The sequence below is a fragment of the Vidua chalybeata genome, chromosome 10 (genome assembly GCF_026979565.1).
Source record: "Vidua chalybeata isolate OUT-0048 chromosome 10, bVidCha1 merged haplotype, whole genome shotgun sequence".
In the NCBI taxonomy this organism is placed as follows: Eukaryota; Metazoa; Chordata; class Aves; order Passeriformes; family Viduidae; genus Vidua; species Vidua chalybeata.
This window is the reverse complement of record NC_071539.1, coordinates 22,332,395-22,344,651: the sequence shown is the minus strand read 5'-3', so window position 1 is coordinate 22,344,651 and position 12,257 is coordinate 22,332,395.

Sequence of the window (12,257 nt, the reverse complement as noted above, 5' to 3'; positions counted from 1 at the left end):
TCCATCTCTCAGGGCCTGAGGCAGTGAGGTGTCCTTGATTGCCAGGCCTGGAGTGGAATTGCTGTGTCTGACCAAAATGGGAAAGCAGCAGCTCACACTGTGTGTGGAGTTTAGAGTTCTACACTAAAGAACTGCAGGATTACAAATACGTGGAAAATAAAAGCTAAAATCCTAAGGCATCACCTGAAGTACTCAGGTGCACAGAGCCATGGGAACCTGGCCCACCAGGGAGGGATGAGAGAGCAGGTCAGAACTGAGGATGAGATCCTAAATCCATCTCTATATTGAGGCTGTCTGAAAAACTTGGTCAGCGTGGTGTGATGCTTCTGAATAGAGCAGGGCACAAAGCCTGAGTAAAGCATTTGGACTTCATGGTCTGCATAGGAAGATGCAGCTCAGCTTTGGGTCAGTTCCATAAAGGGGCCTCAGATCCTGTGCACAGGACACTGCAGGATTAGGTGCTGTTCTCTACAGCTCTGTTGGAAAGGTTTGTCTCTGCACACCACGTGAGCATTGTCAGGTCTCACAGACCAGGGTTTAGGAAGGTTTTTTTCTCCTCACTCATTCGTGTCTGCTCTCCTACCCAGTCTGAGACAAGCTTTTATGTTCCCTAGAATTTAGGGTCCTGATCCAAAAGCTGTTTAAATTTTCAGGAATGGCTTCACTCTGTGCAAAACCTGCCTCTCCATAGCTCTGGATAGAACAGGGCAGGTCACAGACATCCCTTCCTAGGCTGGGAAGAGCAGATCTTTGAGCACCACGCAAGGCAGGGGATGCAGATCTCCAGGACATTCCATATTCCAGGCTAGGTTTGAAAACTTGGCTCTTACATTCACTTTTTCTGCCACTGGAGCCAAACCCCATATTGAGATTGTAGCACTAGCAAGAAATTTGAGGGATGGGAAGAGGCTGGAATTAGCAAATCCTCTCTCTTAGCTGGAGCCTGGGGTTTTCTGATGCTGATGCCCACAGGAGCCTGGCCAGACACGTGGCTTTGGACTTTCTGCACCATATTAAGAGATAATAGAGGTGCCAGTGGTACAGAGACAAGCTAGAACTGCAGCCAGTTTTCAGGGAATTTACTGTGCATCTTTTTTTCTGGATATTCTCTATTGGTTTTGGTTATGAATACAAGAAAAGCCACTGCTTGGCTACTGCCTTTGGCATGGAAACAGTCTAGAGCAGCAGGATTCCATTTTTATTTTTGAAGGCTAATAATTCAAGTTTTTCAGTTTTTCAAGATCATTGTGTGCCACCATATGTCATGCTTTAACTGCACAGGGAACGGGCTTGTGTTGAGTAACTCTGTGAGTCTTGGAATCTGTGGAATTCTCACCAGACTGGGATGTCAGAATAACCAGGGTAGGGTGTTTTGATGTCAGCCCAGCTGCTGATGTGGTACTGCTGGGTGGCTTTGCTGTGACACCGCTCCTTGCAGGATTGCACTTCTAATTTGCACCTTCATGGGTGGCGTTGTCACTTTAAATGTGACTGGTTTAGGTTGAAAAACATAAAAACAAGATCACTGCTGAGAGCTGCAGGGATCCCAGAGGGGCAATGACTTTATTGAAGACTGTGGCTAACCCAGCTGTGCTCAGATCAGCTGTGCTGTTTGCCAAGGGAGGGGTTGCAGGAGCTGGGGTCCCTGCAGCTCAGAAAGGTTTGCCTGGAGTTTCCTAACCTGCCCCTGCCCTAACAGAGGGATTCAAACCTCCAAGGCAGACAGGCTTTTTCTGAACTATTTTATGTGAGCATCTTTCTGTTGGTTGGACTGCAGGAAAAGCCACCACAGGATGGGAAGGTTTCAGGCAGATCAGGGAGGTGTCCCTGTGCCTGCAGGGCGAGCTCCAGGCTGCCAGAGGTGACCTGGGCTCTATTTGCTGTGTTACAACAGCACATTCTCCATTTATTGCACACAGACCGTGTCTGTGGCCTGCATTAAGGACAGGCTTTACACTTAATGTTGTATATCCAAATCTCAGCAAGCACTGGTGAGTGAAAGTGAGAATTTGTGGTCACTGCTCAATGTCAGAGTTGAGCTCTGTGATGAAATCTCTTCCTGTGCGTGGCCTCTACACTAAACAGGCCTCCAATAATACCTGGTGACAGGGGGGTTGATGGTATCTTCACTAGGGGAAAAGAAACTAATTTAGGACAAAAGTGATTTTTCCACTTGTTACCTGATGAGCTGTGAAGTTCTGCTTCAGCCAAGTGGTGTGAAATTATTACCTTGGAACTGCTGATTAGACTGAGCTCTGGTTTTTGCTACAGGCTCTGTGATAACAGAGAAAATGGACACCTGCTCTGGGCCTGCTCTCAGGAGATGCTTGAAAAGCTGATGCCTGGTGATGTAGCACTCAGCTCCTTGCAGATAAGCAATGGTTATCTCAATCAAAATTCTTTTTCTGTTGACCTTAAAGCAGGGTCAGGACCCTGAATTTCTGTTAAGTTACTTTGCTTCGCTTTTAAACTGCCCAAATAAATATTTTTTCTGCACACTGATGCAGCTGTGTCATAATTGTTAAGTTTGAAATTTGTTGGCAGTCTCGTGCTTGGTGTTTCCATTTCTCACCTCCTTGTTAATTAACTCAGAGTTCAGTGACAGCTTAGGAGTCTTTCTGCATTTCCCATCAGACTTGATGCAGATCTGAATTGTGATCATAACTATATTCAAATGTGTCTAAATAATAGGTGAGGACTGCTAAGTAAATACTTAGAAGGTGAATATATTGCATGACAGCAGAGGAACACATATAAAGGGAGTTTTTATTTACAGCTTCAATGGAGATACGAGTTGTTAATGCAGTGACATGGATCAGGCATCAGAAAGTTCATTTGTATTCTCATAACAACTAGAGGATTGCTTCATTTAATTCCTTGCTTTTACTTTAAAGGTTTGCATCTAATTTATGTAATTTTCAGCATCTGTGAAAAATGAGCTTAGTCCCATCTCTGCCCTTCCACTATAGATGGAGGCTTTTTTGTTTGTTTCTTTTTTCTTTTTAAATTCATGTGCTCCCACTTTTTTGTACACAGTGATGATGTGGCCTTAGAATCAGTACATTTGGAAAGTTGGACTGGTAAAAACAACCCCACCAAAAAAAAACCAGCTCCAAACATTTATTCTCATCTGAGCAGCTTGCTGAAACTATTTGCTTTCCAGGTGTGGAGTTAATGCAGTGGGTGAAAGAAACAGGGCTGGGACCAGTTCTCCCTGGGATAATAGGTGAAGTAGATGCAGCTCAGATTGTACCTGTGTTACTCCATTGTGCAGTTTACTGACAGTGAGATGTTCAGAAGGCATTGATTTATATTTTACTACTTTGCTAATAACAGTAAAAAGCATTAGTACAGTGCAGGGTTGGTTGTTTCTTGGGGGGGTCTTTTTTGGTTGTTTTGGGGGTTTTGTTTTGGTTTTTTGTTTTGTTTTAAAATCCAAATTTCGCCTTCTAAAGCTAGAATGGCTCAATTTGTGTTCCTATTACATACTGAGCTTCTCTTTTGGTTCTGGATAGAAATATGGTCACTTTGCTGCTTTCACCTGAATGGAAATGATGTTTCCCATACTGGCTTTACCTCTTCCTATAAAAATGCTGAGGAGCTCACTCTGGGCTGTCATGGGTCACTCACTGGGCTGTGTTCTGGGCTGGTTCTTTTCCCCTCAGGCCTCACAGTGAAGCTGCCTGGTGCTGTGTGGAATAAGGCTTTGAAGGAATGGCCCCTCTTCCATTCCAGAGAACTTCTTCTGCCCCACAGAACTCCATCTCAAGTGCAGGAGGAGATGCAAGCTGGTGGATTTTATGGCTGGTGTGGGTGTGCATTTTTTTGTGACAAACAGTTGAAAATGTTCTTGCAAGTTGTGGATCCAAAAGGCTGCTTGAAGGACAGAGGAGGTGTTTTGTGTGGAACTGTCTAGCCAAGGTTCTGGTGCCTCGGTTCATGCCTCCTCGCAGCTCTCTGGGCTGAAACCAACAACTGACTGCTTCCATGTCTGCTTTTTCTCCAGAATTTAGCTCAAAATATTGTTGTTTTATAGGTTTGAACTAGTCTGTGTGTACAGGTCTTAGCCAACATTCAGAAAAGGCCCCAAGTATAATAAATTCAAGATGCTCACAGGGCCATAGTTACAAACAAAATTCACTTGGTGTGACTGTGGATATATTATTTATTGCTATGCATTATTAATGACCTTGTAACACACCAGTGACAGCAAATCGGAGCCAAAAGGGAATAAAAAAGGACATAAATAGTTGAAATAAATAATGTATCTGCTTTCAGGTCATGAGTCCATAATTTCAGCAGCAGTGGGTTTCTTTGGTTTGTTTTTCTGTCTTTGTAGTTCAGTACTGCTTGTTTTTATTTGATCACTTGCCTTCTGCTACTAGATTAGTTAGAGAAGGCTCTGTGCTGCTTTTATAATTAGATGATGAATTAATTCTTTCCCTTCCTTCTGGCTGTGTTTTGGATTTCGATTATCAGAGTATCCTGGCTACTGATTTCAGTAATTCTTCAATTATTTGCCTGGGGCACACAAACTGGCAGCATGCAGAGCTTTTTTGGTTTTTTGAGTGTCTGACACCTCTGAACTCTTGCTGGACAAAGCTTAGGAGACAGCTTGAGGAGCCACTCCCCTCTTCTTGGCAAACACACCTGGGTGAGCACAGGTGGGCTAAGAATTCTGTGTCTTGGAAAGACATTTGGAGTTGCAGATTCCTGCAGCACTCCAGGCATGTGACTCCTTGTCCCCTCCCTCCCCATCTGGGGAGCTGTAGATCCAAACAGAGGAAAGTTTGGGTCTGAGTGTGAATTGCATACCATGGCATGAAAAGGTTGTATCTCAGAGTCATCTCTGTATTGGGCTCAAACACGAAGAAAGTGGGAAAAGGATGTAAAACAAGTATTTCTTTTAAGTCCTGATTTTCTGTGGCTGCTGTAAGGTAGTGACTGGGGGATTTGTTGCCTAAAGCAATTAATTTCTTCCTCCAAGTCGGTGCCACTGCTGGCAGCAGCTGGATTCTCAGACTGGCTCTGGTCAGTGCTGTGGGTAAGGCTCTGAGCAGCTGCTGATTTACAGGAGCAGCTTCTGTCCTGTTCTCTGCTGCACAGACATGAAAGCTTTACAGCCCTGTGTAACTGAATGAGTGAGCAAAGGAGCTGGGCAGCATTTAGGTGATTGCAAGGCTGGGTCCCTGTAGTAAGAGCTTTTTAATACCTCATTCCTTGATGAAATTCCTGGCCTTTGCTGAAGAGCTTTTAAAATCAACTTCCAGATGTTAAAATATTCAGTTTATGCTTGATGGGGCTGGCTGTCTTCAGATCACATTTCTGCTTTTAGAATTCAATTCTTGCTTTGATCAGCAACTCAGACTGATCAGGTACATTTATTATTCCACAGATATGAGCTGGCAAGATTTTTCATGCATCAGCTCTGGTGGAGGGAAAACAGGCAAGGCAGGAACTGTGACAATGAGGAAGAGGATTGTATCTTGCTCCCCAGTGGGTTTGTCCAAAAGAAGCAAGCAGAAAGGCTTGGAAACTCAGGCAAAATGTGGAAACTCAGTGCTTCCAAGAGTGGACAAAGCATCTCCTCAGCTCTCTGTGCCCCTCTGATGGTACCAGGTAATTCTGTGACTCAGCCACTGCGTGCTCTCAGCTGCTCTGCAAACACAGAAGAAGGGGGACACACATTCACAACACTCTCTGTATATCCAGTGCTCACCCTTTAAAGAAATCAAATTTATTGGTTATATCAGTGAACAGAATAAAAGTCTGGAAAGGACACATTTTGATTTTAAACCTTATGGTAGTTCTTAGGTGTTAATGTTATGCAGGCAGAAGTGTTTCTCTGAGTGGGATGTGAGACAAGAGCTTCTTTTGGAAATAGGATCTTCCTATAAGAGGGTCAGTCTGAGTCCTTTCTGCCAGAAAAAGAGGAGGCAGGAAGATGATTCTTGAGCTATGCAATTGTTTCTGAATTACCTTCTACAAGATTTATTGCCAGCTCTTGAAGAGCTTGTGATAGTTGTGATACAAGGCAGTGGACCAAATAAACCTCAACATAGTGCAACGTCTCTGTGTTGGCTCATGATTTGCCCTAGAAAGTTGGTGGTAGCTGAAATACCAGTTTCACTTTATTTTATTATTAATAAACAGTAAAAAAAATCCTCAACCAATCACCAAAGCAGCCAAACAAATTAAAACCCAGTCACAATAGGTCCAGGATTTCATCTGTTTGGCTGCTTCTTTTCCTGAAAGCACTGAGACCTTTTCAAGGTAACTATATTTAAATTTAATTGAAAATCCTTGTAACATAATAGCAGCAACTCCAGGGAGTGATCAGTGCTCCACAGAGCTGCTACTCATTGCTTGTGTTAATGTCCGTGCAACAGTGGGGCACGTTTGTGTGTTTGGGGTTTGTTTGTTTGTTTGTTTTGTTTGTTTGTTTTTTGTTTTCTGTTTTTTGTTTCTCTTTTGTGGTTTTTTTTTTTTGTTTGGTTTGTTTTTTTTGGGGTTTTTTTGTTTGTTTTTTGTTTTGTTTTGTTTTGTTTGTTTGTTTGTGTTTGTTTTGTTTTGGTTTTTTTTCATGGAAGGCCACAGAAGACCACATGGGAAAAAATCCCCACTTTCAAAATTGCTGGAAATTGCAGGAAGGGGTCAGCAGGCACTTGTGGATTTTCAAAGCAGTGCAAGTGCTCCATCTACAGAGCATCTGAGATTGTTGTGCAGTACACTCAGAATCCTTTTTCTCAGGATCTTAATTAAAGTACCACACTGCTAAAAACTCCCTCAGTGTGATTCTGAGTAGCCAGCTTCCAACAGAAAATTGTGTCACCTACTACAAAATCACCTTTTTTTTTTTTTTTTTAATGAACCTGGCTGGTTTATTCAGTCAGAAAGGGGTGGTGGCAGAGAAAAAAAAAAAAAAAAAGCTGTAAATTTGAAGTCAGAGGTTGATGTGAGAGGAAGTGTTGATGTGATGCTCCAAAATAGTGTTACATATTGCTACATGTAAGTGAGGTGGGCAAATGGAAGATCTGCAGCACTGACTGTGGGGAGGTTGGAACAGCTCCCCAGCAGCAGGGTGGGAGTGAAAACCCAGCTCATTTCATGGGATTTGGATACTTTTGGGAATGAGATTCTGCAAAAGTGGCTCTGGTCTCAAGGAACTGGCCTTGGGGACTCAGGTGAGACCTTGCAAACCAGTAGTCAGTGATGCTGGGATAAATAATCACAAGATTCAGGAGGGCAAAAGCAGCCACTCATTTATTTTTGGGGCTTTTTTGAAAGACCCCAGAGGGATGGTGTGTGAAAACACAGCAATGTGTTCTTACAGAGATCTGAACAGAGCAGCAGCAGTGAGTTTTCCCAGAAAATCCCACCAGTGTGGCTCCATCCAGAGTTAGAAGCACATTGCTGGAGCAGGAATAATTCAGTCAGCAGGGCTGCTAACTGGCCTTGGTGGCTGCCAGCAGAGATAAAGCTTTATTTCCCCAAGAGAAAAAAAAACACAATCCTGAACATGTCTTAAATGCAGTTTAATTTAAGGACAAGCAGCAGAACATTTGGGAAAATGTTCCTAACTCATTAAGCTTTATTACGTGAGGATGGCAAAATTGTTTGAATAAAAAGCAGGATATGAAATAGGTATGTATGTGCTGCATGTAAAATCTTTAAAATATCACCTCTACTGGGATACCTTCCATCAGTCTGGTGCAGTAGATGTTGAGTAGCTGGTATTTTAAGATTTTTCTAAAGGGACAACTCAATAGCTGGGATTTAGAAAGTCTGCAGAGATGGCTGGAGGAGTCACTGACCCAGTGGAGTTGGTTTTTGATATAAACTATGGAAGATAAGGCACATGTTCAGAGAAGCTCAGAAAGAGCTCCTTGTCCAAACATTAATTTGAAACCAGAGGGAAGCTCCTGGGAGATCAGGGGTGCCTGGAGAGCTAAAATAACTCTTGAGGGATTTGCTATGGGACATCATTCTTGTCAAAGCAGTGTAACTTTGAGGAATTACAGGTTTGGGATAACAGCAACACAGAGTGTGGACATAAACAGTTCACAAAATCCTTGTTTCTTGTACCTTGATATATGTTACTGTAATATATAAAAATGTTATATATAAAATAATAATAATCATCTATTAATATTAATAGAAAATAATGTTACTGTATTGCTGGGGCACATGTTAAAAGAATTAAAACCCAGTTAGCAAAGTTTTAGTAGTAATAATTAGTGGGAATCCCTACCAAAAAGGTGTTTGAGATTCTTTTCCCCTGTGCTATTTGGCGCTTTCCTGGAGGTCTGGAAGCAATTGTGGGGGCAGCTGCTGAGCAGCAGAGAATCACACACAAAACCCTGAGGCCTCTTTCTGCAGGGGAACCACAGAAAGCTTTTGGTAATTTGGCAAGTTTAAAGTGCACGTTTAGGAACATGAAACACAAAGACTTCCAGGAAAGAGGGGCTGAATTCCTGAGTCAACAAGGAGGTTTGGGGATTGTTTGGGACAAAGAAGTTCATAAGGAATTGTCAGTGGGTTGGGTGGAAAGATTCCTGTGGAGCTTGATGGTATAAAAGGCAAATACTTAGAGGATGAGGGTGGATATACAGAAATACACATGCACATAAACATATTTTCTTGATGCAGTGTGGATGAAATTGAATTTATCCAGTTCTGGTGACAAGTTTTCATTTTATTTATTTAAATTAAAAAACGCTCAACCAAACAAAGGAGATATTATCAAGAAAACAGTCTAAAGGCTAAGGGAAATATTCTGATGTCTGGAAGTACCTACTGCATATTTATTGTAGTAAATCAACACCTAGATGGAGGGAAAAGGTTGGAGAATAAGAGTCCAAGAGCTGAGAGCAGCTCTTTCCAGCAGAGAAAAGAGATGGATGTGTGGTGGAATCTTCCCCAGAAAAGGGGGAGGAAAAAAAAACCCAAAAACCAACCACCTTTAGTGCTGAAAATTAATTTTAAGGAAACAACAGAGCAGAGAACCTGTTTTGTATCTTTTAGGAGGAATCCAAAAGCTGAGTACAGGTGGAATGGTGAGAAACACAGCAGCCTTGGGTGAGAGCACTGAGCTGTGGCACTGCTGAGGCAGCTGAGAGGTCCCAGCATGTCCTGGTCCTTCTCTCTCATCTCTGTGAGCTGGACAAGGTCAATCATTTCTTGGCTTTCTCATTGGTGCTGCCAGGGAGTGCTTCACACACCCCCACACCTTGCAGGCTCGTCAGATCCTCAGCAAATCCACGTTCCCAGGCACAGCCCTGTGGCAAGGCAGGTTCTGAGTCTCCAGGTGTATTTGTGTTCAGGTGTAGCAACACTTGTGAGAGGAGGAGAATTCTGATCATGTTTCCTGTTGGCTAGGAGCAGGAGAGGAGCCTGCTGTGCCAAAATCAGGTGGATTGCAGAGTTCTTTGTTCCAGATCGTCACACAGAAGAAATGATGCTCTCATTCCTCACCAATCTCCAAGCTGGCTAATAGGCAACAAATTCAATGTGCCCCAAGAATAAGGCAATCTTTCTTTTGCAGTGATCTTAATAAAGTCTAGGCAGCAAAAACGCTGCTAGTCAGAAGTGATTTTCCTAGTGTCACAGTTAGGGAATGCTGCTCAATTACCTGGGTTCCAAGGAGCAGCCAGTTCCTTGCTGCAGTCAGAAAGACACTGGGGGAGAGATCTTTAAGTTAGTGAACATCCATGTGTTGACTCCAAAGAGATGGATCTATAATATATCTGTAATTATATATTATATATATATATATATATTAAAATCAATTTGTGTGGGACAATCCATAAGCAGTACTCATAGTTGGGTGAATAAATGTCTTGCTTTGAAAAGACAAGTGTCTGCTAAGGAAGGCAGGAACCTCCCTTGAAATGGAAAATTTCCCCCTCCCCTAAATTACTATGATTTTGAAATTAAGGACCTCTCAGGCAAATATATGGGAATAGGAACAACAGTTCTTTCCTAGGAAAATTTTAAAACTACAAATGCAAGAGGATTTGCTGCACATTGCAAGTACGCTGCACATTCCTGGGCAACCTGCAAACTGCTGGCAGATGAGCATCCTCTCTGCCCACTCCTGCCCAGCTCTTGGTAGTAGCGAGCACATTGCAGCCTGGCGAAGGCAAGAAACCTCGAGAGCTGTCGCAGAGCAGAAGGGCAGCTGAGATGCTGAAACGCAGCAAAGCTGCATAGCCTGGCTCAGCTTCAGTAGTGTGTAATTCACTGAATGCGGAAAAGGAAGTAGCAGAGCACTGGGCTTCTGTGCACAGTGAAGGCAATTATTGCAAGAATCCAGCAGCCTCTCCTTGCCAAGCACAGTTGGCTTCCTACCTTCTTGTTTCTTGACAAACTCACAGTTGCCCTTCTTTTCAGCAGCTGCCACCGTGTTCTCTGCATCTGGGAGCCTCTGGGGAGCAGCAAGAATTTCCAAGGAGGGATGCATGAGGACTAAGTAAAAACCCAGGAAAGTTCTTCTTCCTGGAACACCTTCCAATCCCATGCCAAGAGTGAATTCTACAGGCTGGAGAGCAGCAGCCACCGTCTTCCAGCAATCTGCAAGCTTCGAGGCTCTTCTTGATGGCTTCTTTCGGGCTTTGTACTTCGCCTTTTGCAAACAAACTCGATCTCAGGCAGCCGGAGGCGCAGAAGCGGCTACTTGGCGCACCGATGACTGTAGAGGCAGCGGTGCGCTCCGGAGCGCCGCTTTTGCCGAAAGACGCCGGGAAGCGGCACTTGCTTTCGGCCAGCTCCGGAGCTGCGTATTCTGCCTCTCTAGTCATCTACTTCTTAGGGAAGAGCTTTTCCACTCAATTTCTCAGGGAGAAAGTCGACCAGCACTGCGCCCTTACAGTGCCAGCTGTGCTTCTGCTAGAGTAGGATCCTGGACAAAGCTGGAGTTTTCCTCTGAAGCTCCAGGGCTGCTGGAGATGGGCCTGGGCTCCCTCTGGGAATGCAGTGGGGAAGAAAGCTGCTCCTCTGGGAATGCAGTGGGGCAGAAAGCTGCTCCTCTGGGAATGCAGTGGGGAAGAAAGCTGCTCCTCTGGGAATCCAGTGGGGCAGAAAGCTGCTTCTCTGGGAATGCAGTGGGGAAGAAAGCTGCTCCTCTGGGAATGCTGTGGGGAAGAAAGCTGCTCCTCTGGGAATGCAGTGGGCAAAGGCTGCTGTGGTGTTCCAGGTCAGATTGTATCCAGGTAGGAATGCTTGGCTCCTCCCCTGGGCACAGCCTCTCCCCATGGGATGATGGAATTTTCTCAGCCATGCAGGGACACTCACTGGTCATGAACAGCAGAGATCTCCTGGAGGGAGGATTGGTTGTGGGAGAGAGAAAGAAAAAACTGCCCCATGAACAGCAGAGAACTGCCCCAGCTCTGACAGATGGGAAATGGAATACACACCCCCATTTCCAACATAAGACACTACAGTTATGTGGCAAAGAGGAGGTGGGTAGACTAAATGGAGAGGAATTTCCTTGTGGGTAGCTTTGAATGTTGGGATATTTACACTGTCACTGCTAGCCAAGGTGGAATCATGAAGTGTAAATCCAGTGTCAGAATGACTTTTTTGTGGTGACTTGCAAGGCTGCTCTGGGGGCATGACAGGTTCTGGGAAGGTCAGTTCCTGGAGGAACCTTGTGCTTCGTGTGCCATTTTTGTGGCTTTGTGGCCATTGCTGAGTTTGGCATGGCAGACTGGAGAGGCTTGCTTGCAGAGGTTACAGGTTTAACTGCTTCCCTGGGGTGCATTTCTGCAGTGACTGCAGATCAGGCTGCACTTGTACGTGCAGATGTGTTCTGGCCAGCTGCAGCTGCTGAGATGTGAGCCAGAGGCAGCTCTTCCAGGACTGCTGAGGGCTGGTTCTGGATCCTCACTGAGGGTTTGCCCCTCGATCTGGGCACCTTCACCAAGGAGTGGTGGGAGGGCTGACCTGGCAAGCTGTGCAGAGCCTGCAGAGAGCTTCCAGCCAGAAGCCCCTGTATGGCTCAAGGGTTTCCCTTGTGCTGCAGACTGCAGCTGTTTGCTGGGGATGGGATTAAATCCAGTGGCCTGGGTTCTCCAGGCAGGGCTGGCTGCATGCAAGGAGTCCCTGGGGATGGGGCAGGAAGGGCTGCTGCACCCAGAGCACAGATGAGAGTGCTGGTGTGTGCTGTGTGCTGAACTCAGGGATGTTTTTGTATGCATAGGAACTGCCAGGTGTGCCTTGTTTGGGCCAAAGCAGCAATTTGGGAGCAGGATCCCTTC